The following is a 27,137-nucleotide window of genomic DNA, read 5'->3' on the forward strand; positions in this document are numbered from 1 at the left end:
AATGGAGCATCATAATCTTAAGAATGTGTTCAAGGTCATGCAAAGTGATAGAACAAGCTTCAAGAAATATGATCTTCACAAACAAAAATTTCAGTTTTATTTGCTCCTCTATTACTTTATCTGTAATACGTCTGAGAATCACCTTTACTATTACACACTTGACATTTTTCTTTAAATTACCCGGTTTTATTTTTTTAAAAAAACAAGTACCTATTTAAGAATTAAATTTAAAAAAACAAGTACCTATTTAACCACTTGTTATATATCTAAAATCACAAAATTTATGTACTGGCTATGTATTTTCCCTACTGTACATTTAAATACATTTGTAACTAATTAAAGCTTCCAAAGGTTTAACCACGTTTGAAGTGAAAACACCTTTCTTGGCATCATTTTGTATATAACATATTTTGATAAACACTATCTTAAGCTATATTACCTCTCATTTTTAAATGTTTTTTAATCAAAAACCTGATTTTTGTAATTATTTTTTATTGTTGGTATTAACACTGCCCTGTGAGCTTACTAAGAAAAAGTTCTAGCAATCTTACCTTCAAGACTAGTTCTTACGTATCTAAGAAAATTAACTATAACTCCTATAAAGCTTCTCTAGGCTGGTCATATCCTGTTTCTACAGCCTCTTGGACAAGGTTTCTAGGTTCCTCCAGACCCTCATAGGTTGATCACTCTTGCTTAAAATATCCAATTTGTAGCCAGACACAATTCTTCTCTAAGGGCATCTACAATCCTAGTTACAGATTCCAGAAACTTTATACCTATATCCAGTAGCTTCTCCTATGCCCAGGTTCACATCTTTCCAGAACTGAGGACAGCCTAGTGGAAAGAACATAGTCCCAGTCCAGAAGATGTGAGCTGTTTCCCAGCTCTGCCAGCCTTTGGCTACCAGTTGAATTACAGGAGCTTGAGTTTACTCAGCTGAAAAAGGAATATAATAATTCTTGTGTTGCTAGCCTCTCAACATGGCTATAAAGATAAAATGAGATAACTGATGTAAAGATTTTATAAACTATGAAGGGTTACAGATATTAGTTATCACTGAAGCAGACACTATAGCCTAAATATGCCATTACCTATTCCCCTGAGTAACTCATGAAACTGGGGCACCTTAGAGCTCTTCTAGAAAATATCATGTTGGAGAAAGTGGTATGTGGACATGACTTGATGACACCCAAGTAATTCACCATGTGAGGAACTGCTATGCTCCAGTCACTGTCTAGGCCCTGGATGAACATGGGAGACAAGTAGGAATGACAGTCAACCAGTGCAAACTAGTGGCCATGCTGATTGCTTAAATATGAAAATATCTTCATGCTAGTGGGTACATAGCCATCCTCTTGAATTCCCTAATTACTCAAACCCCTCCCTAAGTCAGGGCTCCTAGACATCCTCAAACACCAGCAACTGAAGGGATAAAGGACAGACAGAGGGGCTTCCTAGACCCCGTTCCAGGACTTTGGTCCCTGTCAATTCAGAGTGATTGAATCCATGTGATTCTGGTCATGAATCTTTGTAATATCATCCCAGGAGAGCAGGTTTCATTCTATTGAGAAGATACAGAGCAAACAAGTCAATGAAATAATGCATAATTCAATTATAGATTGTGATAAGCATTATAAAGAAATGAGATGGTGATGGGGCTGAAGAGGGGAACCATCAATAGCACAATCGGGAAAGGCCTCCTTGAGGAAGTAAGATTTGAGCTGAGACAAGAAAGAAGATGAAAGAATGAGGAATGAGAGCCAGCTGAGCAAAAATCTAGGAGGAGTGCATTGCAAGCAGAGGGAAGGGTAGGAGCAAGGCCCTAGGGCAGGAACAGGTTTGTCATGCATGAAGAACAGAAAGAAGGCCCATGTGACCAGATCATAATGCAGGTTGCCCAAGGTAGGCTGGGGCCAGAGCATGTGAATGTTGGCAGTCTTTGGCAAAGGCCTGGATTTTATTACAAATCTGAGAACTCATAAGAATGACTTGCACACACTGATATGCAGTGATCATATCTGCAAAATATCTCACTTGGAGAAATTCAAATCCTGGAAAACACTTCCTTCCCTATTGTCTCCCTGGTAGAGCTGGAAAACCTGAGGCTGATTTTTGTCCTGCTGGATGTATATGCAGTGGATGACAACCACCCGTTCACCAGACTAGAGTGACCCACTTAGGAGGGTCTATAGACACCTAGAAATTCTGTCCTATGAGGTTGGAAGAATAGGAAATCACCAACTTGGAGGAATCTTAATGGAAATATAGTCAATCTTCTCAGACACTTAAAAACCAGCCTTGGAGACTAAGTTGCCGATACATTTTTCTTTATATCCATCTGATCTTCACAATATCCAGATAAAGTGGCCCAAGCTAAATCTATCATTTCTTACCATTTTTATGCATAAAAAAGCATTTGATTCTGCAAAGAAAGTTACATGTGTGTTCTACAGAGCCGTGGGCAAGGATTACTTAAATTCATTTGCCTACTGAAAAAATTATTAAGAAAATTTGCTTGATTTTACACAGAATGGTCACAGCTGGGCCAGCACTAGTGTACTGTGGGTGGCCTGATTCTCATTATAATACTCCACTGCCCCCTTTGACATTGGGGAACAAGTAAATGTTATAACTTTTGTGCCAGTCAGCTGAGAAATGGCCCAGCCAGGTGCCCGTGTACTGCTCAGTCTACATGCCTGGTCAGGTGTTCAGAGAGAGTCAGCATACTTTATCTAACCGAGAGAGGGATCCATGCATTGAGCCTGGCATACGTGCACTTCAGTTCACTTTCATCCCACATTTTAGAGATGGCTAAAACCTACTCAGAAAATTGTATGATTAAATATCATCTAGCAAAAAAAAAAGCTAAGCTTTTTCATTATGAACCAGATGACCACAGTGGTCTAAGTAAAAGGCAGGTAGGGTAGACTAGGAAGAAAGAGATGTTTCTTTGTGCATTTTCCTAAAGGTCCCTACCTCACTGTAGCACTAACCCATAGCAATCCCCCAAAGCACAGAGTAATAAAGGCGTACATTTTCATGGTCCTGATGCATCTTTGTTGAGTAGAAGAGTTTCACACAGGGACATGGGGAAAAGCTTTGGCTCACAGGATGAGGCATGATGTTAAGGTGGCCTTTCCCATGCCTTTACAATGAAGTTTCCTTCAGAATCCCCTCTCCAGACTTTATCTACATTCAGTTCTTTCCCTCCAACTTCATCCATTCTCTTCACTTACTTTGGTATTTTCTCTCTCTCCCATTAGTCTGCAATGTTCTTTGTGGACAGGGACCATGTCTCCTTTTTTATCTATTTCCACAGCACCGAGCTTGGTATTCATAAGGACTCAGCACATTTTTATTAGATAAAACAGAATTAACTGAGAATACCATTTAAGGAGTAACATGCCAGGCATGGCATGAAGGGCTTTACATATTTTATTTTATTTCATCCTTATGGCAATCCAGTGAGGTAGGTGTCTTCGGTTTTGATTTCTGGAGGAGCAAATAGAAGCTTTAGGAAGTTAAATAGCTTGCCCAAGGTCATGTAATTAGTAAGTCGCAGAATTGGGATTCAATCCATATTTTTTCTGATGCAAACACAGAGTAACTTATCCACTAATCTGGGCTGCCTCCCTGCTCTGACTGCTTCATTATAACACTGGAAGAGAAGAGCTGGAATGGTGAGACAAAGTCAGACAAGCAGCCACTTGCATGAAGGAAGCTGGACCAGTAGAACTGCCAAGCAGAGTCCACATTCTTGACTTGTACCTGGGTATTAGAGGGTGGGCAGGTATGTGTGGGAAGGAACTTATTTCAGACCTTAAGCCAGGTCCCATCCCCTTTTAATACCAGACAAACAAGTTGAAAAGAAGCTGCCCTGTACTCAGTGTACTGCATGCTAATCCTATGCTCCTTGAGAGAAGAGATGCAGAAGAAATATTGTCTACAAGTCTTTGCCTGATTTTGTAGGCAGTGAGGTGAGTCAGAGAGAGAGTTGGCTGAAATTGTGGAAAGGCAGAGTAGCAGCTTAACTGAGGGTGGTGCAGAGCTGTTGTTATTAGGCCTCTACCAGAAGTAGGAGAGCAGAATGCTCTCACACAGTGAGAGTGGAGATGTAGTCCCAGTGGGTGGTATGTTGGTGAAGGTGGAATACATCATCACCAATTTGGAAATCCAGGGTCTTGAAGTTGTTTCTGAACAATCATTGAAATAAGTGTGCTAAAGACAGCACAGAGGGCTGCGGTATAGCAGATCAAGCACTGGTCATGGACTTAGGAAATTGTGTCTGAATGTCGATGCTGGAACAAATCCTGAAAATCATGAAGATGGATACAATTTTGAAATGCTAATTAATACATTTGTTTTCCAGAATTTGCTTCAACACTGTTTCTTCCCTCATTCAGTTGGCTAAGCCTTCTCTATCATTGCCTTAGACAGGAACTGACAGCAAAATGCAGAGAAAGCAGTTAGTTGTTGGCTTTTGAGCTTAATCACCTACAAATGATGGCTCAGCTACAGACACAAGAGAGTTTGAGAGAATAGATGACATGATGGTATATGACTGATAAGAGAAAATTATTTTACCTTCAAGATAATAAAGGGTAAGTTCCCAAGGCTGAGAAGGAAGAGATAGAAGGGACTTAGAGGTTAGTTGGACAAAGAATGAGGGGATACAGTAACTGGGGCCAGAAGGACAGTATTGGGTCAACATCCAGGGGCTGGCCAGTATCCATTTCAGTGGGCATCATCCATAGCCACAGCCCAGTTATAGAGGCTACTGCCTTCAGATGTGAAGTCTTACATGTTGCCTGTTGAGTAGCTATGACGAGGTCAACCTTTGAAAGAAGTCAGTACCTAGCCCACTGGTCATCTAGTGGGAGTAATAGCTATTCATAGTCTCATTCTTAGGCTTGTTCTGTTCCCATACATCTTACCCTAGAATTGTCCACTCTTTATGAGCCTCTTAAGATACCCTATACACCAATGAAATGGGCACTTAGAGAGATGGAGGCACAGAAGAAAAAGCTCATATGTGAATTTAGGTGGGAATAAATGGAATCATCTTTCTCTGTGTATTTTACAGTCCTGATTAAAAAAAATGGGTTACCATCTATGATGGAGTAATGGCCTCCCAAAGAGTCCACATATAATCTCCAGAATCTGTGAATATGTTAACTTCATATGGCAAAAGAGACTTTGCAGATGTGATTAAATGAATAATCTTGAGAGGAGAAGACCACCATAGGTTATCCTGGAGGGCTCAACATATTGCAAGTGTCCTTATAAGAGGGAGGCAGAGGGTCAGAGCCAGAAAGTGAGATGCGACAATGAAAACACAAGTTGGAGTGATGCCGAACCATGGACCAGAACGCAAGTGGCCTCTAGAAGTTGGCAAAGGCAGAAAAAGGAGTCTTCTCATAGATCCTCTAGAAGGAGGCAAGTTGTTAATAACAAAGAACCTGGAACCCTTCTCTAGATATACTAAATCAAAATGTCTGGATTGGGCCCAGACCTCTGTGTTTTCTAAAGCTACTCCAGGCTATCCAGATACAGCTAGCCTGTACTAGCCCATGCAGAGCAGGGTGAAAAAGCACTGAATCATAACTACAAATCACTCACTGAGACCACTCCACATTCAGAAAATTTAATGTTCTTTACCACAAACACCAAGTAGTCATCCTGTTTCACAAGGATTCCTAAAGGGATTATGAGATCATTCTCTCTTGAACAATAAGAACAGCTTCCACTTACTGAACACATCCTAAGACAATCAACATGCTCATCTATTTTATGCATTATGTCATTTAACTTCAGAGTAAACTTATAAAAACTTATTAATACTATAACCTACAAGAGAAAACTATCTGGAAGAGGTAACTGTAACTGGATGCAAAGGATGAAAGAATGGGTAACGTGTAAGTGTAATTGCTGCTTTGAGTGCAACGGGGGTGAAGCAGACTGGATCTCACACCAGTTCCATTCCTTCATTCCTACCAAAACATGGGGGTGAGGCTTCCCTCCCATATGATCACTCCTCCTGTGTGTGTTTACATGACCTCCTGTCATCTCGGAGGCCTTATGACATACCTGGTGAATAAAAGTTGTTTCCACACAGGACAAGTTAGATGGAGCTGAGCAAAAGTTGGGCCCCAAAGAGCTGTAACTCTCATTGGACATGAGCAGCACTCTGCTGGTGGCTCAGCTAGAGGTCTTCACAGGACATCATAAGGACAGCTAAGTTAGCTCTATGGCATGGATGATATGCAACACTGACCCACATGGCTAATGTGATTCCATGATCTTCATTAATAACCTGACTCCCACCTCATGATGGATGCTGTTTCCCTGTTGGTAGCTGATGAGTCTTAGTGCTGATTTTGCTGCTCTTGCTCAGGTTCCTCCAGGCACATTGAGCCTGGGCTCCACCAACCTCCTCCCTCAACATTGTCTTTCCTCCACACCTCTAATCCGTGGAATTTTTTTAGTCTTAGGGGGTGGTACAGCGTGACTCTTATTTGTATTGTCTTAACACACACTTCATGGTCTACTTCCTTCCAGATGCTCTGGCCTTTGATTCTAAAAATCAGACTTAAAACCTATTTTCTCATACTACTGTCTGAGCCTTAAACTTCTAAATCCTAGCGGTAGAGGCTGGCAGTGAAAGCATGCTGCACAAAAGTATGCAGGAAAGGTGGGAAAAGGAGCTACATAAAGAGTATTGCAAAATATTATCTCTCTTCAGAACAATAATTCCCAGGGTCATCTATGCAGTAAGTGATGAAGCTTGGCATCATACCGATATCTCTCTGAGGTCAAAGTCTGCAGGACCAGTCCATCGTTAGACAGCAGTTCATATATATGAACTGTTCTAATATATTATGTATAGTATAAAACATGCCACAAATAAAAGCTCTCAAATCATTAGATTTTTAGTGTATATGTTTTGCTTCTCCAAGTAAATCATGATAAGTATCTAAAACAGGCACCAGCAGACTTTCCTGTAAATGGCCAGAGAGTAAATATTTTAGGCTTTGCAATCTGTACTTTCTCTGCTTTAAAAACTAATTTGCCTCATCTTAGTATTAACCAATCCAGCTTTCTTATGGTTGTTGCTGTTTGCATATTGTATCTTTTCTTGCCCTTTTAGTTTACCCTATTTGTATTTCTGAATTTAAAGTATGTCTCCTCTAGGCAGAATATAGTTGGATCTTGGTTTCTAACCCAGTCTGAATGGGTAAAATTTCTGTCTTTAGACTGACTCGTTTAAGCCACTCACCTTTCCTGTTACACAGACTTGGATTTACAACTGCCTGCCACTTTGCTTTTTTAAATCTATACATCTCTTATTTCTTTTTGTTCTTCTATTCTTCCTTTACTGCTTTCTTTTGCATTAGGTGAATATTTCCTAACGTAACATTTTAATCCTTTTATTATTTTTTTACTTTTAAAAAATTTTAAATTGGTTGCTCTAGGGGTTATTCTATACATTTTAATTTATCACAATCTATTTCAGATTTATACTATTATTGATCTGAGATACAGAAATGTTATTTCTATAAGTTCTATTCCTTCTTGTGCCTTGTTATACTATTATTGTTATACATACTGTTAAAAATATAACAGTACTGTAATTATTACCTTATATAATTTTATAGATACTTTTAAAAATGAAATACGGAGTTTTTTGCAACAGTCATAGGTAATATTTAGCAGGGTTGGTTAAATATATGAATGAACATTGCTATGTTCCAATAAAACTTTATTTAGAAACACTAAAACTAGGACTTCCGCCAAGATGGAGGCATAAGTGGAAACACTGTGCCTTCTCCCACAACCAAGTTTGAATACAACAAAGGTTTGGAGAACAAAGACACAGCCAAAGAACAGAAAATTGAATTATACGGAAGTTCGACAACAACAAACCTTTCAACCGAGACCGGTAAGAGGGGCGAAGCCAGCAGCGGAGCAGGGTAGGGCAGGAAGGATCCTCCGACCCAGGCATGCAGGCAGCCCAGACCCAGTCAGGGTGCAGGGCAGACTGACCTCGGTCACACATTCGAGCACAGTGAGACAGACCTCGCAGGCCCCAGCGGGTGAACCCAGTGGCAGAGGGCTGACGGTGGTGGCACATTCGCCTGGAGTAGGACGAAACGCGCAGGCCCTGGTGACACGGTGGCAGCTGCGGCCGCATCAGCGGGAGGCGGCAGACAAGACCGCCATTGCTCCTCTTTGACCCCACCCCCACGTACAGCTTCACAACCCAGCAACTGAGTTGCCCTGCTCTGGTGAACACCTAGGGCTCTGATCCTGATACGTAACAGGCAGGAACAGTCCAAAAGATGGCTCAAGAAGAACTCAAAGCCCCAGAGCCAATAACTCTAAGCAACCAGGAAATAGCCAGCCTCTCAGATTCACAGTTCAAAACACTGGTCATCAGGATGCTCACAGAACTGGTTGATTATAGTCACAAATTAGAGGAACATATGAAGGCTAAACTAATTGAAATGAAGGGAAATGCACAGGAAACCAATAGTGATGGAAAGGAAACTGGGACTCAAATCAATGGAATGGACCAGAAGGAAGAACAAAACATCCAACCAGAAAGGAATGAAGAAATGAGAATTCAAAAAATTGAGGAGAGGCTTAGGAACCTCCAAGACATCTTTAAACGTTCCAACATCCGGATTATAGGGGTACCAGAAGGGGGAAAGAAACAGCCATGAGTGGAAAACGTATTTGAACAAATAATAAAGGAGAACTTCCCCAGTCTGGCAAAGGAAATAGACTTCCAGGAAATCCAGGAAGCTCAGAGAGTGCCAAAGAAGTTGGACCCAAGAAGGAACACACCAAGGCACATCATAATTACATTAGCCAAGACTAAAATGAAGGAGAGAATTCTAGAAGCAGCAAGAGATAAGGGGACAGTCACCTACAAAGGAGTACCCATCAGACTGTCAGCTGATTTCTCAAAAGAGACCTTACAGGCAAGAAGGGGCTGAAAAGATGTATTCCAAGTCATGAAATCCAAAGACCTACAGCCAAGATTGCTTTCTCCAGCAAAGTTTTCATTTAGAATGGAAGGACAGATAAAGTGCTTCTCAGATAGGGTCAAGTTCAAGGAGTTCATCATCACCAAGCCCTTATTATATGAAATGCTAAAAGGACTTATATAAAAAAAGAAGATGAAAAATATGAACAGTGAAAGGACAGCAAACTCACAGTTATTAACAACCACACCTAAAACAAAAGCAAACCAAGAGGACAGCTAGATCAGGAGTGGAACCACAGAAATGAAGAACACATGGAGGGTTAGCAACAGGGGAGTGGGAGGAGGAGAAGGGGGGAGAAGGTAGGTAGAAAATAGATAGGGGGGAGGGCAAGAATAGTGGGGGAAATATAGAATCTAAAGAAGTTGAGACACGTGGTTATAAACTAAGGGGGGGAGAATGGTGGGGGAGGGGTGTGCAGGGTGGAGGGGAATGAAGGGGGGGAATAGAACAACTGTAATGGTATAATCAATAAAATGTATATATTAAAAAATTTTAAAAAAGAAACACTAAAACTAAATTTCCCATCATTTTCACATGTCATAAAATAGTCTTCTTTTGATTTCTTTACACCCATTTAAAATACAAAAACTGTTTAGCCTGCAGGCTGCAGCAAGCGGTGGGCAGGGTTTTATCCAGGGATGTAGTTTGTCAACCACCTGACTTTCAATAATGACTTTTTAAAATCTTTACTGTGGCACCCTGGGCTTACTCAAACATGCCTCTGGGCCTGCCCTGGTGCAAAGGTGAGGTCAGAGACTGGGCCTCAGCCTCCTACCTCCATTTAAAAAAGAACAGATTTGCTTATATTTTTTTGCTTTCCAAGCTGAAAAGACTACATTTAACCCAGTCCCAGGAAGGAAGTAGGAAGGTGGGGAAGGAGTGGAGCAGAAGGGGAGGAAAGGAGATGCTCTCAAATGCTCTTTTTCATTCTGAAATTCTGCCACATTCACCTAAAACAGTACCAAATCATCAACAATTCTGGGACTAACTTCATTTCATCTTGAAACCTAAATATTTGTATATTAGGCTGTGTTTTCATTATTTCCATTAAGATTTTCCTGAGTTTTGTAATCTAAGTTCCTTTCCACAAATGGAGTCAGGATTAATGGAAGAAACTGGGCATTTTCTACACCTGAGCCTAAAGAACCAGAACAGATATCTTTGAGCACCCTCTTGTGTCCAAAATTAGTCATCACAACAGCCAATCCCATTAAAACTTTAGCAATGTCTAGTAAGGACTAAGGCAGTGGGTGGGAGATGCAGGGAATGAAGAAGCTAGCTAAAGTAGTGAAGTGATGAGGGTTTGTCATTTCTTATTTATGCTGATCTGTTCTCATTGAACATACCCTCTACAAACATGAATGCCCTGCAAATAAAAAGCTTTTCTTTCTCCCCTTTACTTAAACGCTAATCTGAGAACTCTTTGAGAGAAAGCTGATCACCCTTCAGGTTTGTCTTTATTTAGTTCACCACAGTGACCCTTTCCAGCATAATGAGAGCAGTCATGGCTACAGTTTTAACATGGAGATGAGTTTGATTCTCAACTCTGCCCTTCATTAGTTGTTCAATTCTTGCTCTCCTAAGTACTGCTGCAGCATTTGTCAATAAATGGGACTCCACACATGTATGCATACTTGCTTCATGTATGATTGAACTAAGCGAGGTCACATCTCCTCAACAGTTAGAACTGGGGGCACAAGTCACAAAAGAAAAGAAAGACATATTGGACTTCATCAAAATTAAAACTTTTATGCATCAAAAGATACCATCAAGAAAATGGAAAGACAACTGACCAAATGGGAGAAATATTTACAAATTATAGTCTAGTCTCATTATAGTATCACTTACATTCTAAAAGTCAGGGTAAATAGTGTATTAGAAAAAACTAAAACATTGCTCCTATATTTATATATATTTATTCATATATTATATATAATCTCTATATAAAACTAAAACATTGCCCATATATATATACATATGTATACATATATATCATACACATATATCATATATATGATGTAAAGAGAGAAAAAGAAAGAAGAGATATAATCATATAGATTATATTCTTAAATCCTAAAAACCAGTTCATGCTAGCAGATTCTATTTTCTTTGTTTTATGAAGAGAAAAGAAGGTTCTGAAGAGAGAAGTGACTGATACCTGAGTCCATCCTACTAACAGGTACCAGAGCTGGGATTTAGACCTCATCCAGCTGGACCATGGAGCTTCTCACACTGCACTGCTCTGCCCCTGCCACCACCGTCCTCTGCTCACCTGGGCAGGAGATCTGCAATAAGAAGACAGAGTGATGCTTGGGAATGTGCTTCCCCAGCAACTACATTGTTCATGGCTCTGCTTGTCTTCAAGTGACCACAGAACTGTAGTGATTTGGGGATTTTAAATAAATTTTACCAAGTAGGCAAATTTGAAAATATAGAATCTGTAAATAGTGAGAATCAACTCTCTCTGATAAGACTATTATCCAGAATATGTAAATATTATGACTCAACAACAAAAAACTAAGCAACCAAATTTTTAAAAATGGGCAACAGACTTAAATAAATAGGCATTTCTCCAAAGAAAATGTATGTATAAATGGCCAGCAAGTGCAACAGCTTGCTTGTTGTTGGTGGGAATGTAAATTGATGCAGCCAATATAGAAAACAGTATGGGGGATCTTAAAAAAATAAAAATAGAACAATCATACAATCTAGGAATTTGGAATATATTGCAAAGGAAATGAAAACACTAATTCAAAAATATATATGCACCCTCATGTTTATAGCAGTGTTATTTACAATAATGAACACATGGAAACAACCCAAGTGCTTAGTAGTGGATGAGTAGATAAAGAAGTTGTATATACAGCATTGGAATATTATTTGGTCGCAAAAAATAATGAAATCCTGCCATTTACCACAACAAGGATGGGCCTTGAAGGCATTATGCTAAGTGAAATAAGGCAGAGAAAGACAAATACTGTGTAATATCATTTACATGTAGAATCAGATTTGTGGTTACTGAAGTGGGGAGTGGGGGTAGGAGGTACTGGAGAAAGAAAGGCAGTCAAAGGTGCAAGCTTCCAGTTCCAAGGTGAGTAAGTACTAGGGACATAATGTGCGGCACGAGGACTATAGCTAATGTGGCACAGGATACGTATGGAAGCGACTAAGAATGTAAATCTTAAGAGTTATCATGAGAGAACATTTTTCCTTTCTCTTTTTGATTTCTCTTTTTATTATGTGTATATGAGATGACAGCTGCTAACCGAACTCAGAGCAGTAATCATGTCACAATATATGTAAGTCAAACCATTATGCTTAAAATTATATAGTGATGTATGTCGATGACATCTCAATAAAAAGTGGGGGGAAATAAGATGTTTGATATCATTAATCATTAGGGTAATATAAATGAAAACTACAACAAGATACCATTTATACCTATTAGGATGGCTATAATATCTTTTAAAAAAAATAAGGAAAATAAGTTTGGGCAAGGGCATGGAGAAATCCAAACCCCGGTACCCTGCTAAGTAGGAGCGTAAAATGGTGCAGCCATTGTGGAAAACAGTTTGGCTTTCCTCAGAACATTACACAATTACATGTGACCCAATAGCTTCACTCCTAGAATATTCTCAAAAGAACTACAAACAGAAACTGTAGCCCTATTCACAACAGCCACAAAGCAGAAATAAGCCAAATGCCTACCAATGACTGAGTGGATAAACTAACAGTAATACATTCATACAGTGGAAATTATTTGGCCATAAAAAGGAATGGAGCACTGACAACATGATGTATGTGAACCTCAAAAACATTTTGCGAAGTGAAAGAAGCCTGACATACTGGATTATTCCACTCATGTAAAATATCCAGGATGGGAAAATGTACAGAGACAGAAAGCAGAGCAGTGATTGCCATGGCCAGGGGCAGAGAAGAGTGCAGGGGCTGCTTCATGGGTGAGGGGTCTACTATGGAGCTCAAACAAATGTTTTGGCACTAAAATAGGGCAATGGTTTCACAACATTGTGAATGTATTAAATGCCATGGAATTGCACAGATTAAAATAGTTAATTTTATAGTATAAGAATTTTACCTCAATAAAAAAAAGCATCACCTAAAATACATTGGAATTAGAATAAAAAGTAAAATTTCTCTCTTTGTCAGAATTGCAGTATCTTTGACATGTCAGCTCAAAAACAACAGGGTGGACAGCTACTGCCTACTCCTTGGCTGGAGGGACAGAGAGAAAGCTGTTCTGCAGATGAAAAAATATCATCGGTACCTGGGATCAAGAGAAGATAAAGTGCCTCTCAGATAAGATCAAATTCAAGGAGTTCATCATCACTAAGTCCTTATTATATGAAATGTTAAAGGGACTTATATAAGAAAAAGAAGATGAAAATATGAACAGTGAAAGGACAGCAAACTCACAGTTATTAACAACCACACCTAAAACAAAAGCAAACCAAGAGGACGGCTAGATCAGGAGTGGAACCATAGAAATGAACATAACATGCAGGATTAGCAACAGAGGAGTGGGAGGAGTAGAAGGGGGGAGAAGGTACAGAAAATAGCATAGACAGTAGGTATAAAATAGGGGGAAGGCAAGAATAGTAGGGGAAATATAGAATCTAAAGAACTTGAGACACGTGGTCATAAACTAAAGGAGGGGAATGGTGGGGGAGGGGTGTGCGGGTGGGGGGAATGAAGGGGAGGAATAGGACAACTGTAAAGGTATAGTCAATAAAATATATTAAAATTTTTTATTAAAAAAGAGAAGAGACACGTGATGTTCCGAACCCTAATTTCCCCTGCCTGAGGATTTCATGAGATACCTCCTAATTCTTACAATTTAGATCTTTTTCCCAAACCAGTTTTTATTCTACCATTGTAACCAAAAGTGTACTACCTACTGCACAAGTCTAGCAGCAGGATTGCTCCTTCATAAAACCTACTGCAGTCCAGAGAAATTATTGCATTTTGAAATTTGTTAGAGACATATTGACACCTGTGATTAGAAAATACTTTAATTAGGGAGATTAAGATGGCGACAGAGTAGCACGGAAGGAACCCAGCTCCCATGCATCTGGTAGAAAATCCAGGCGGATCTACTGAAGAACAGCATAATCAACCAACAATTCCCCAACATTTATGAAAATAAGAGACCAGAGAGTGTGACAGAGGAACCAGACAGCTACAGGTCGGTGGGGACTCCAGAAGGCGAGTGAAGACAAAAGTGGCTGTGCCCGCAGCCTCCTTGGCAGAGGACCTCCGGTGGTGCGTGAGTACAGAGAAGTGGCGGGCAATCTGGGCCAGCACCATCAGTGGGAAACAGAGGCCCCATCTGGGACCAGATCCGGGGCGCCTGTGGTAGAGGGAACTCCAGAGGCCCGGCACCCGGTGGGCCTGCTACAGGGTCCCTGGGAGAGAACTGACTCTCCCCTCCCTGTCTAGGCAGGCCAGGTAATACCGGTCAGAGACCTGTGGGCTTAAGTTAACGTAAAGGGTGGCAGGGGCGGAGGGCCCTGTTCAACTGAGGACTCTGTGGTCGCCAGCCCACCAGCCCACCAGCCCACCAGCCCGCCAACCCAGGGGATTTAAGAAGGACACTGTCCTTCCGGGTCTTTTGGGGTTGGGCTGGGCTGAGAGGCAGGCTTTGTGGAGAAGTTTCTATTGGAAAATGAGCTGAGGTGTTCTGCGACAGCAGCTTGCCTCAGGGCCCAACTGCCCAGCAGCCATCCAGGGGAGGGGCAGGAACACCTGGGTCCCGCCACAGGACTGCGAAGGACAGTGCCAGATACCGCGGGACACAGGCAGCCTGCCAGGGGTGCCGGTGCCCACATCACAATCCAGTGGCCTGGCTCACTCATGCGTGCACGCGTGTGCTCTCAGAGAGGCCTGGCTGTGACCAGAAAAACCAGTTCAGACAGTTTGAAACCAACTGAGGAAGGTTTTGTGTGTGTGTGTGGTGGTGGGGGGGGGGGGGTTCCCCCTATCCTTTTTTTTTCTTTCTCAACTTCTTTTCTAAGTAATCTTATATCTTTGAAACTGTATTGTTGCTCTATCTTTCAGTACTCTGTCCCTCATCTCCTTTTCTTTTTGTCCAGTTTTAGTCCTTCCGTTCTTCCCAAATTTTCCGCTTATTCCTTCTTTCTCCTGACTTTTGTGTGTGTGTGTGTGTGTGTGTGTGTGCATGTTGGATTGTTTCTTTGTGTGTTGATTAGTTTTCTTTTAGGTGTATTATTATTTGTTTGCATTATTCTTACTTCTATTTTTATTTTAAGAATATCTTTGTATTCTCCCTCTTTCTGTACAGGTTTCTTAGTCCTGGCTGGTTATATTGTACTACCTGACAGGTTCCCACTGCTCTTTCCTCCACAGTGTATTGCTAATTTTCTATACTTCACTTGCTTTCCTTTGGCATACTACCCAAGCTCTATAACGCCCATTTAGACAGATCACATAGAGGCTATCACGTGAATGTTGCTCTAATATTATTGTAAATAACAGCTGTTCTACAGAACGGTAATACTTCATAACACATCTCTCAGACCTTAGACCACCTTACAGGTTCCTGAATTCTATTACTCTATTTACTCACATGGTATACTTAGTTACTAACCTGTACTCTCACCTTACCTCAAAATCTGACCACCTGCAACCACACTGCTTTCTAGATACAACTCACAAGTCTCCCCTTCCCAACAAGAGACTTAACTTATGTCCATACTTTCTTAAAAGTGGCAAGATGGGACAAAGAGCATGGTTAACTCTATACATAGTGTAAAGATTGTCCATTTCTTCTCTACCAACTGTGACTGTAAATAACATAAAATAATCTTCTGCTATCATTAACCATTTTGCCTCCCCCTCCAACTGATCACACAGGCACAATAAAGAAAGGAGTAGGTGGAAGCGGAGAACACCAAGATACCTGCAGGAGACTGCACCACTGACTTTCACAGGTATCCTACCACAGAAGTTTACACCATAAACCCAGGGAACCAGAACAGATCAGATTAAGAAGCTGGGGCCAACAAGAAGAGTATCACAAACAATGGGAAGACAAAGAAACAATACCCAAATGAAAGAAAAGGTGGAAGCCTCAGAAAGAATGTTAGATGAAATAGAGGCAAATCAACTATCAGATTTGGAATTCAAAGCACTGGTTATCAGGAAATTCAAAGAGCTTACAACGAGCTACCAGAAACTACAGGGAGCTACAATGAACTCTCTGCAAACTATACCAACATGAAAAAAAGAAATAGAAACCATCATCAGTAAAGGCCAAGAGGAAATGAAGAATACAATTTCTGAAGTGGAGAACACAGTAGAAGGTATAAAGAATAGGACCGATGAGGCAGAAGACCGCATAAGTGAGATGGAAGACAGGGTAGAAAGAATCTCCCATATAGACCAAGTAATGGCAAAGAGAACCAGAAAAAATGAGGAGAATTTAAGAGAAATGCAAGACAATATGAAATATAATAATATGCGAATAATAGGAATACCAGAAGGAGAGGAAGAAGAACAAGGGAGAGAAAACCTACTTGAAAGAGTAACGGAAAATTTTCCTAAGTTGAGGAGAGATAAAGTCACATGAATCCAGGAATCACAGAGAGTCCCAATCAGGGGGAACCCAAAGAGGCCTACTGCAAGACACATCATCATTGAAATTGGAAACCTCCAAGACAAAGAGAGAATTCTAAGGGCAGCAAGGGAGAAAAAGGAAGTAACATACAAGGGGGTCCCAACAAGGTTGGCTACTGACTTCTCAATGGAAACATTCCAAGCAAGAAGAGAATGGCAAGAAATATTCCAAGTAATGAGAAACCGAGTCCTACAACCAAGGCTACTGTACCCAGCAAGGCTCTCAATCAAGATAGAAGGCCAAATAAAGAGCTTCCAAGACAAAAGAAGTCTAAAAGAATACACCTCCACCAAACCAGCTCTACAAGAATTACTAAAAGGGCTGCTTTAAGGAAAGGAAGGAAAAGAGAGAGATGGAGAGGAACACAGGTACATAAGGGCAATGAATAAGTACCTTTCAATAATAACCTTAAATGTAAATGGATTAAATGCACCAATTAAAAGACATAGAATAGCTGAATGGATAAGAAAGCATGACCCACACATATGCTGCTTACAAGAGACCCACCTCAGGTCAAAAGACGACCACAGACTAAAAGTGAAAGGCTGGAAACAAATTTTCCAAGCAAATGAACAAGAAAAAAAAGCTGGGGTAGCAATTCTCATATCAGACAAAATAGACTTCAAAAACAGGGCCATAAAGAGAGACCCAGAAGGTCACTTCATATTACTCAAGAAAAGCATCCACCAAGAAGACATTAACATCATAAATATATATGCACCCAACACAGGAGTACCCAAATATATAAAGAAAATCCTAGAGAACCTCAAGAAAGATACTGACAGCAACACAATTATAGTAGGGGATTTTAATATCCCACTGTCAAAAATGGACAGATCTTCCAAACAAAATATCAACAGATATTGCAGCATTAAATGACACTCTAGATGAAATGGACCTAATTGATATATAGAGCCCTTCATACCAAAGAAGCTAAATACACATTTTTTTCAAATGCACATGGAACATTTTCTAAGATAGACCACATGATAGGACACAAAACGAGACACAACAAATTTTGGAAAATAGAAATCATACCAAGCATTTTCTCTGATCACAAGGGACTGAAATAGGAAACCAATACCACAGGAAAAAACCCAAAACACCCCAAATCATGGAGACTGAATGGTATGCTATTAAACAAGGAATGGATCAAGATTGAAATTAGGGAAGAAATCAAAAAGTTTCTGGAAACAAATGAAAATGAACTCACAACAACCCAAAGGCAAGGCAGTCCTGAGGCAACACAAAGGCAACACAGCCAAGGCAGTCCTGAGAGGGAAGTTCATAGCAATACAGGCTTACCTAAAGAAAATAGAAACATTTCAAACAAACAACCTAACCTGACGCCTGCAAGAACTCGAGGAACAACAACAAAGACAGCCCAGAGCAAGTAGAAGGAAGGAAATAACCAAGATCAGAGCAGAATTAAACGACATAGAGACTAAAAGCACAATTCTAAGTATCAATGGATCCAGGAGTTGGTTTTTTTGCAACGATAACCAAAATAGACAAACCTTTAAGTAGGCTCATCAAGAAAAAAAGAGAGGACCCAAATAAACACAATCAGAAATGAAAGAGGAGAGATTAACTGATACCGCACAAATAGAAGGGATTGTAAGGAATTACTATGCAGAGCTGTATGCCAAGAAATTTGAAAACCTAGATGAAATGGACAAATTTCTAGAAAAATATAATCTTCCAAAACTCAATGAAGAAGAAGCAGAAAACTTGAACGGGCCAATAACAGCAGATGCAATTGAAGAAGTAATAAAAAAACTCCCATCACACAAAAGCCCTGGACCAGATGGTTTCACAGGAGAATTCTACAAAGCATTTAAGGAAGAGCTAACCCCTATTCTTCACAGACTATTCCAAAAAATCCAAAAGGAGGAAAAACTCCCCAACTCGTTTTATGAAGCCAGCACCATCCTAATTCCAAAACCAGATAGAGACAAAACAAAGAAAGAAATCTTCAGGCCAATATCCCTGATGAACATAGACGCTAAAATCCTGAACAAAATATTGGCAAATTGCATCCAACAATACACCAAAAAGATCATACACCACGACCAAGTGGGATTCATCCCAGGGATGCAAGGATGGTTCAATATCCACAAATCAGTAAATGTAATACACCACATAAACAAAAGCAAAGACAAAAACCACATGGTCATATCAATAGATGCAGAAAAAGCTTTTGATAAGGTACAACACCCATTTATGATAAAGGTACTCAGCAAAATGGAAATATAGGGAGCATTCCTCAATATAATAAAGGCCATATATGAAAGACCTACAGCCAACATCATACTCAATGGGCAAAAACTAAAAGCTTTTCCACTAAGACCAGGAACAAGATAAGGTTGTCCACTTTAACCACTTCTATTAAATATAGTACTGGAAGTTGTAGCCACAGCAATCAGACAAGAAAAGGAAATAAAAGGCATCCAAATTGGAAAAGAGGAAACAAAACTGTCATTGTTTGCAGATGACATCATAGTGTACATGGAAAATCCTATAGACTCTACCAAAACACTGCTCGAACTAATAAATGAATTTGGCAAAACAGCGGGATACAAAGTGAATATCCAAAAATCAAAGTCATTTTTGTATACTAACAATGAATCAGCAGAAGCAGAAATCAAGGAAAAAATCCCATTCAATATAGCAAAAATAAAAATAAAATATCTGGGAATAAATCTAACCAAGGATATAAAAGACCTGTATATAGAAAACTACGCAGCACTGAAGGAAGAAGTCAAGGAAGACACAAACAAATGGAAACATATACCATGTTCATGCATCGGAAGAATTAACATCATCAAAATGTCCATACTACCCAAAGCAATTTACAGATTCAATGCAATACCTATTAAAGTACCAATGGCATATTTCACAGACATAGAACAAACACTTCAAAAATTTATATGGAACCATAAAAGACCCCGAATAGCAGCTGCAATTTTGAGAAAGAAGAACAAAATAGGAGGGATTACAATACCTGATATCAAACTATATTACAAGGCCACTGTAATCAAAATAGCCTGGTACTGGCATAAAAACAGGCACATAGACCAATGGAATAGAACAGAGAGCCCAGAAATAAACCCAAATCTCTACAGTCAAATAATATTTGACAAAGGGGGCAGTAACATAAAATGGAGTAAAGACAGCCTCTTGAACAAGTGGTGTTGGGAGAACTGGACAGCTACATGCAAAAAAATGAAACTTGAGCACCAACTTACATCATACACAAAAATAAATTCAAGGTGGATAAAAGACTTAAATATAAGCCGGGAAACCATTAAAGCCCTAGAAGAGAGCATTGGCAGGAAAATCTCAGATATTCCACGCAGCAATATTTTTACTGATATGTCCCCTAGAGCAAGGAATATAAAGGAAAGAATAAACAAATGGTATCTCATCAAAATAAAAAGCTCTGCACAGCTAAAGAAAACAGCATTAAAATAAAAAGACAACCAACTGTATGGGAAAACATATTTGCCAATGATACCTCAGACAAAGGTTTAATCTCCAAAATATACAAAGAACTCCCACGACTTCACTCTAAGAAGACAACTAACCCAATTAAAAAATGGGGAAAGGACTTGAACAAACACTTCTGCAAGGAGGACATATAGAGGATCCAGAGACACATGAAAAGATGCTCGATATCACTAGCTATCAGAGAGATGCAAATTAAAACCACAATGAGATACCACTTAACACCAGTCAGAATGGCTACCATAAAAAAAGAAACAAACAACAAGTGTTGGAGAGGTTGTGGGGAAAAGGGGACCCTAGTTCACTGTTGGTGGGATTGCAGACTGGTACAACCACTATGGAAAACATTATGGAATTTTCTCAGAAAACTAAAAATGGACATGCCTTTTGACCCAGCAATTCCACTGTTAGTGGTATATCCTAAGAACCATGAAGCACCAATCCAAAAGAACCTATGCACCCTGATGTTCATAGCAGCACAATTTACAATAGCCGAGAGTTGGAAGCAACCTAGATGCCCATCGGTAAATGACTGGATCAAAAAACTATGGTACATTTACACAATGGAATTCTATGCTGCAGAAAGAAAGAAGGAGCTCCTACCCCTTGCAACAGCATGGATGGACCTGGAAAGCATTATGCTGAGCAAAATAAGCCAGGTGGTGAAAGACAAATACCATATGATATCACCATTAACAGGAATCTAAGCAACAAAACAAACAAGCAAGCAAAATGTGACCAAAGACACTGAAATACAGAACATGCTGACAGAGTCCAGAGGGGGGAGGGAAGAGAATCACAGAGGAAAAGGGTAAGGACTCACATGAACAAGTATAAAGGACACATGGACAATAACTAAGGTGGACTGCAGAAATGGGAGGGAGGTGGGGAGCACTGGGGGGGCAGGGGCAGGGCTGGGAATACAAGACAGAAAACTGTACTTGAACAAGTATTAAATAAAAAAAATACCTTAATTACCCCTCTCAATGAGACACAATCTCTCCACAAGCTTTAACAAGTACCAGCAGCCTCCATTTAAACAAATCTAATAATGAAGATTTTATTATTTTCAAAAGCAGATTGTTTCATATTTCAGCAATTCCAGCTATTAGACGGTTATTTTGCCCATAAATAGGCAAAAATTTTATCACCCTAAATATTACAACATCTGGAGTTGTTTGGAAAAAAGTATAGAATTCCTTTCCCTGACAACTATTAAACAATTTGAAGACAATTACCCTGACTCTACCATACTCCTTCCTCCTGCTCCTTTTGCGTGTAATACATGCGCACCCATACAAACATGAACATACCTGTTGTTGTCTCCCTAAAAACTTTTTTCCTTCCCCAATAATCTCACAAGCATCTTAGAAGAGTTAAGATGATATGTTGTAATATCAGACTTGGAATTAATATCAATTCTGCCTTTGTTAGAGATTTAACTCAGGAGAAATCAGTTACCTCAGTGTCTTAGTTCCCTCACCTGTTCATTCAGCATAAAAGTTCTTCAATGAAAAGGATTAAATGAAATGGTTCAGGTAAAGAACATACCACAGCGCCTGCTACAGGTAGGTATACATAGGTATTCAGTAAATGCTAGCCATTACTATCTTATTAATAATATTATTAGTACTTGTTATTATGATTAGTTCTTTTTAAGATTTTATTTATCTTTAGAGGGGTAGAGAAGGAGAGACAGAGAGAAATATCAATGTATGGTTGCCTTTCTTGGGTCCCCTGCTTGGAACTGTCCTGCAACCCAGGCATGTTCCCTGATTGGGAATCGAACTGTGATCATCTGGTTCGCAGGCCGATGCTCAATCCACTGAGCTACACCAGCCAGGGCTATTATGATTAGTTTTATCTAGCAGTCTAGTCATATTCGACAATGCCCTCAAACTGTGATATACAAGGACATCGCATTAGTCGCTCCATATGCTTACTCTCCATAACCTACCAGGCCCAATGAGGTTGGTAGGTTATGCCCATTTACAAAGGAAAGTGTGCCTCAATGAGGTAAAGTAGTTTGCCCACAACCTCACAGCTACTAGGTAGCAGAGCAAGAATTCTTATCCAAGAATTCTGGTCCAAACCACTGTTACAGTATGCCAATTACACCAGCATAGCTCATTATTTTTCCACAAGGTGGTGCACAGCAAAGAGAGCAGGAATAGGAATCAGCAACTGAAAACGAGTCCCCTTGGTGGTGAGCCAGTATTTTTAACAAAGGCATTTCCCTCCAAGAGCAGGATTTGAAGTCAGTATTTACAGAGCATAACAAGTCATGAGGATGTAATATAAAGCTACAGTAAATAACAGTCACTACAGTAAATAACACTGTATCACATTCAGTGTTTGAAAGTAGTTTAGAGAATAGATTTTTCAAAGGAAAATAATAAAAATGAGGAGGAAGAGAAGAGATAGGTGGTTTGATCACTGACACAAATTTAGGGCACAAGAGAGGCACTTAAATGCTTGAAAAATATGATGAAAAAATGTTTATGACTGTAATAAAAAATAAGTATCTTTCACCCTGGCTGGTGTAGCTCAGTGGATTGAGCACGGGCCTGTGAACCAGACAATCACGGTTTAATTCCCAGTCAGGGCATATGCCTGGGTTGCAGGCCAGTTCCCAGTAGGGGACGCACAAGAGGCAACCATACACTGGTATTTCTCTCCCTCTCTCCTTCCCTTCCCCTCTAAAGGTAAATAAATAAAGTCTTTTAAAAAATACGCATCTTTCTATAATAGTTTACATTATATCTGGTCCCATAACAAATTTATCTGCCCCATATCTACACAGTTACTTTAGTCATTCCCTTGGAGAGATGAAACTATACTAAATTTAAACTATGCATATATTAATTTATGTATTCATTATCTTTTACCATTCCCCACTGTATTAGAGAATATGCCACTTTGTTCTGGATTTTTGTTAGATCTCAACCCCTCTCCAATTTCAAAAAATCGATCCAGATACTCTGGTTCTGCTTCTGGCCCATTTTTTATATAAAATTGACAAGTGAGAAGAGAGGCAAGTGGAGAAGTTAAGAGCAAGAATTTTCATCAGAAAAGTAGATATTCGGTCAATTAAGAGTATAAAATATAGAAGCTAAAAATAAGGGAGGAGAAAATAAATGAAGAGTCACTAAGAATCAGTTTTGTTTTGTTTTGCATTTTTATCCTGAAAGATTGATGGTGAAGATTTAAAACAAAGTCTCAGTAGAGTGTGTGAAAGATGTGAAGGTAGGGAGGAACAGGGAAAAGAAGAGCTGCTAAAGAATTGAGTATGAGTTACCTTCTCTGTTGATGTTCGCCAAGAGAGTTGAGTAAAGATGTGAATCACTTTGATTTACTTTAGGATAGTGAACTTGATTTCTTTGAAGCTGAATGCGCAAAGAACTTCAGCAGCTGTGGTTCTTGGGTTAATTCTGGTTACAGGAATGCTCCTTACGCTAACCCACTTTAATGAGCTGAGTCACTCTTTATCTCATTTGCTTCCCCTATTCCTAAGCAGACCCAGTCCTATAAGTCATTTTCAAAACACTGATAAATCAATATTAAGCAAGTAGAGCTCCCTATCATCTTTAAGTATGTAATATAAATACAAATCCCTTAAACACCTGCTGCTCCTCAGTTTTCAAACTTCTTTTACATCTCATTTGAACTTTACATCAGCATTGCTGGGAAGTAAGCAGGGGTCATTATCACTGTTTTGTAAGATGAGGGAAAGAAGTTTCATAGAAGTGGCCCAACTTTCACAAGGTCACACAGTCGGTATGTGGCAGGGCAGGATTTTAACTTGGACCTCTCACTGCAAATCCACTGGGCTCCATGGGACTAATTGCCACACTTTCACATTGAGCAAATGTGCTTCAAATACTACTTCATGCAGACTGTGGAGTATGGAGAGGCAAAGGCATCTGGCTTTGCACTTGAAGGCCTTGGGTCCATTCCCCGCTTTCTATAACTGTAACAAGTCATTTTCCCACTCTGGTCCTACATTTATCACCTTTTTTGTATATATATATATATATATATATATATATATATATATATATATTAGAACTCCAATATTTTACATTAACAATGATAATAGCTATTATTATTATTGAAGGCTGATATAAAGCAGGCACGAATAATAGGAAATATATTGGTTATTTATTTGATCTTCATAATCTTACACGATTTCAGAAAGGTTAAAATAACTTTCTCAAATCGGCCAAGTAGCAGAATCAGGATTTGAATACAGATCAGACAGATTGTTTTTTCACAGCACCATACTTCAAAATCTCTTGTTGAATCACCAAAATATGTGAATGGATTATGAGAGAGAGGCATCTCCAGATTGGTAGGTGCCAGTTTTAATAAGCAAGGGAACTTCCAGATGTGGCTTGTCTTAGACAAAATGAGGACATTTCCACTCCTGCCCTGTAGAATCTTAAAAGTTTACCCAGAGGCCATGAACAGGGAACAGGGTTCAGTCACATATGCCATCCACATAGTCTCCACCACACATTACTCTCTCAAGGATGCATCCTTGAAAATGATCCTAGGGTGGGAACAATGGGCAGACTGTCCATTGCTGGGCAAGAAGAGGGGTGAAGAGCCTTCAATTGCCTGGGTCTGGCTCCAGGGTCAAAAATCAGTCACATTCTTTCATGACCTCTTCCAATAGGCTCCAACCTAGGTTTGTCTTCCTCGGGGACCATGTCCTTAAAAATGCATTGCACCACCCATATAAGTGGGACTTCTCTGTGGCCCCATACCCAAGCCTGTCTTGAATATGGTAAAAGAACTTCTCCTCTTAATGGACCCAAATGTTCCCTGCATTACCAATGACTTTCCTCTATGCCTGCTCCCTCTCATCTGTTGAACTACCTGTATCCAAAATTGCCAGTGCCTCACATCTACCTTCCTTTTCCACTGCACTAAACCATGATATACTTACTTACACAGTTTCTATTTATTAGTATACAGAAAAGTAAACTTCAGGAAGTAGAACTTAATAAATGCTTCTTTTCTTCACATTAAAGGCTTGGGAACTTTATGAGGGAGAAGACACAACTTCAAATACCTGTTAAGATAAGCTTTGGGCTTCATTCTGGATTGTGCCCATTATTCTGAAGCTTACATTCTAATCAAGTAGAACAGGTTTGGGCACTTAATGTAAGTTATTAGACTCTCTTCAAGCCAAATGTAGGACTCTCCAAAAATTCTTACACAGGAAGAGAAAGCCCAGCTTTCACTGGGGAAAACACCATTTCCAAATCAAAAAACAAGAGCACTAGAGTTCAGCTCCAAATTTCCAGGGCACCAATACATGGCTCTCTCCTCACCCAATGAAAGGGAGCATTTCCAGCATCAGGTTTCTACACAGCTAAACATAACCCTAGCATTCCAGACCATGAGAGAGTCATCAGGCTGATCCCACACCCTGATGGAGACAGAAACTGAGGGCCAGAGCTTGCTCAATGTCAGACAACTCCTAAAGACTGTGCTCCTAATACTCTGTCCTTTTATTAAAACATGACACTTCCTCTTGGCAAACCCAACAACAGCAGGGAGTTGTTTTGACCAGCAGCTAGGAGGACTGCCCTTGGCAAAATCCTCTTTCCCTCCTGCCTTTTCTAAAATAGATGCACAAACTGTCTTCTCCATAAATGGTCTCAGAGAGCCAATATCACTCTCCCCAAGGTATTGTGACAGAAAGTGAGAAAGCAAGAAAAAGAGAAATGGAGGGAGGGAGGGAGGGAGGGAGGAAAGAGGGAAAGAAAAAAGAAATCTTTGTTAATAAGTGTCAGAAATGCTCGATTGTACTAAATTAAAGAAGTGTTTCACTAGGTACTTCTTGAAACCTTTGATACAGTAAAAGAGTATTGTTATTATCTAATAAAGAAATAAGTTTCCCAACTTATTTGGCCACCACTTTTTTTTCCTATTCCCTTCATGGAGAAGTGCATGTAGTTAGTTTTCTAAGAGGCACACATTGAGATAGTTAATGGAGTTCAACATTCTTAAGGTATGATTCATAATGCTCAGAGAGCTGAAAGGACTTGTTTAAGGTCTCAAAATGTACACTTAAAAGAAGGGGAACTGATACCGCAGAAATAGAAGGGATTGTAAGGAATTACTGTGAAGAACTGTATGCCAAGAAATTTGAAAACCTAGGTGAAATGGACAAATTTCTAGAAAAATATAATCTTCCAAAACTCAGTGAAGAAGAAGTAGAAAGCCTGACAGACCAATAACAGCAAATGAAATTGAAGCAATAATAAAAAACTCCCATCACACAAAAGCCCTGGACCAGATGGTTTCACAGGAGAATTCTACAAAGCATTTAAGGAAGAGCTAACCCCTATTCTTCACAGACTATTCCAAAAAATCCAAAAGGAGGAAAAACTCCCCAACTCGTTTTATGAAGCCAGCACCATCCAAATTCCAAAACCAGATAGAGACAAAACAAAGAAAGAAATCTTCAGGCCAATATCGCTGATGAACATAGATGCTAAAATCCTGAACAAAATATTGGCAAATTGCATCCAACAATACATCAAAAAGATCATACACCACGACCAAGTGGGATTCATCCCAGGGATGCAAGGATGGTTCAATATCCACAAATCAGTAAATGTAATACATCACATAAACAAAAGCAAAGACAAAAACCACATGGTCATATCAATAGATGCGGAAAAAGCTTTTGATAAGGTACAATACCCATTTATGATAAAAGTACTCAGCAAAATGGAAATATAGGGAGCATTCCTCAATATAATAAAGGCCATATATGAAATACCTACAGCCAACATCATACTCAATGGGCAAAAACTAAAAGCTTTTCCACCAAGATCAGGAACAAGACAAGGTTGTCCACTTTAACCACTTCTATTTAATATAGTATTGGAAGTTTTAGCCTCAGCGAT

At 39.6% G+C, this 27,137-nt stretch overlaps 1 long non-coding RNA gene across 1 annotated transcript; it reads right to left on the reverse strand.

Moving 5' to 3' along the window:
* Positions 1 to 11,204: 11,204 nt before the first annotated feature.
* Positions 11,205 to 22,274, reverse strand: LOC118986220 (uncharacterized). Its single transcript, XR_005066325.1, has 2 exons — positions 22,155 to 22,274; positions 11,205 to 11,335 (listed from the first exon to the last, which is right to left on the reverse strand). It is a non-coding gene; the product is annotated as an uncharacterized LOC118986220 (long non-coding RNA).
* Between the last annotated feature and the right edge of the window lie 4,863 nt (positions 22,275 to 27,137).

Source organism: Sturnira hondurensis, unplaced genomic scaffold (assembly GCF_014824575.4).
Source record: "Sturnira hondurensis isolate 20B ecotype Veracruz unplaced genomic scaffold, ASM1482457v3 Scaffold0004152, whole genome shotgun sequence".
NCBI classification, from domain to species: domain Eukaryota; kingdom Metazoa; phylum Chordata; class Mammalia; order Chiroptera; family Phyllostomidae; genus Sturnira; species Sturnira hondurensis.